At 51.8% G+C, this 1,566-nt stretch overlaps 1 long non-coding RNA gene across 1 annotated transcript; it reads left to right on the top strand.

The window, feature by feature from the left end:
- The first annotated feature begins 305 nt into the window (after positions 1-305).
- LOC138421803 (uncharacterized) lies at positions 306-956 on the top strand. The gene is made up of 2 exons (XR_011249641.1): positions 306-504; positions 751-956. It is a non-coding gene; the product is annotated as an uncharacterized lncRNA (long non-coding RNA).
- The last annotated feature ends 610 nt before the right edge of the window (positions 957-1,566 follow it).

Below are 1,566 nucleotides of genomic sequence, written 5' to 3'. Positions count from 1 at the left end.
ATGTGTGCAAGCATGCACACAATTTGAATTACACATATGAGGGCACTCTTTTTATGTCTTCTTGTTATTTTTAAAGAAAACCAGAAGCTGTACTGCACCCGTGGCTTGGAACATTTTTTTTTCCTCTTGATGCATGCCTCTGACTGCTCCTGAATCATGCCTTTTGCCAAAAGCAAATATATTCAGAGGATCTTTTGAAAGTGACTGTTTGTACATCAAAATTATGAAAACCAGCAATTTTGTGTGGTTTAACCTAATATCTGCAGTTCTGACTCTGCCAACCCTGTTCTTACACTATAGGAATGAAATAGTTATTCCAAGAGCTACTAACTGTCTGCCGCGGACCCTGTCGAGAAGTCTTCAGTATCACAGCTGCAAAGGGTGCAGAGTTCTACTTGGGCCTTGAGGATTCGGGAGACACAGACTCAGGCGGGACCAGAGCAGCGTCCCAGGAAGAGAAAGAGTCAGGACGACGGAGAGCCACGAGGCTGTGCACGCTGCCTGGTGAGAGCGGTGACGGACTCTGTCCTCAAGGAGCCAGGGGTGGATCTTGGCGGGGGGGGAGGGGCGTCCCATGAGTACCTTAAATTTCTGGCAGATGTTCTGGATGCTTCTGTCAGGACAGTAAGTGGTCAAAGGGCAGATTCCTCCCAGGCAGAAGCATGCCTCAGCCCGCTTCCTCAGTGGCCTCCGGGCACCATTTGAGAGACTCTGAGCAACACTGAGCTCTTTTCCATTTTCCTTCCACAGCCTGGACCATCTGTTCAATATCCAAGGGTGGACACAGCATCTTCTACTCAACATCCAAGGGCGGATGGACCATGTACTGAACATCCAAGGGCGGATGGACCATCTGCTCAACATCCAAGGGTGGATGGACCACCTTCTATTCAATATTTGCTGAGCCTGGACACTCAGGCCATCTCCACATCAATCCAATAAATGCCTTAAGCATGTGTCACGGCGTGCAAGTGAGAGTATTTCTTTTGCTAAGTTCTCCAAAGTGTGATTGCTGGGGAAACACACCCACCTCTAGTCGGCTTGGCCAGATGCCCTCTCAAGAGATGTTTCTGCTCTCGCTTCCCCAGAAGCCTCCGTGGGCGCTGGCCCCCACGCCCTGCTCAGCGCTGGGTGTGCAGCGTTGAAGGTGTGCATCTCCAAGGGGAGCAGGCCGGTCGCTGGGACAGGCTGAGCTGGGCGTCCCCAAGGCCAGGGCGACTGTGCACCTTTCCAGTCTCTGCTGACCTGCACATTTTCTTTGGTGAGCGGCCGGCACTTACCCTTTACTGTTTCCCCACCAGGTGCCTTGCTTCCTGCTCAGGCCTGGAGCCCATGGAGTTGGAGGGCAGACCCTGCAGTCCTCACGCAGGGCTGGCTCCATGTCAAGGTCTTGGTAAAGGCCAGCAGCATGGGGGCAGGAAGGAGGGACGTGGGAGATTCTAGGAACACGGAGAGCAGGGGCCTACAAACTACTGCAGACATTTAAATTAGCATCTACAGTGCTGTCAGAGAGCCCAACACATTTGCAAAATTAAAACAAAAATCAGGTGTCACCAGAAAGAAGCA

The sequence above is a fragment of the Ovis canadensis genome, chromosome 16, assembly GCF_042477335.2.
Source record: "Ovis canadensis isolate MfBH-ARS-UI-01 breed Bighorn chromosome 16, ARS-UI_OviCan_v2, whole genome shotgun sequence".
Classification (NCBI taxonomy): domain Eukaryota; kingdom Metazoa; phylum Chordata; class Mammalia; order Artiodactyla; family Bovidae; genus Ovis; species Ovis canadensis.
Note: the sequence above shows the minus strand (reverse complement) of the source record. Positions and strands in the feature narration are given on the sequence as shown.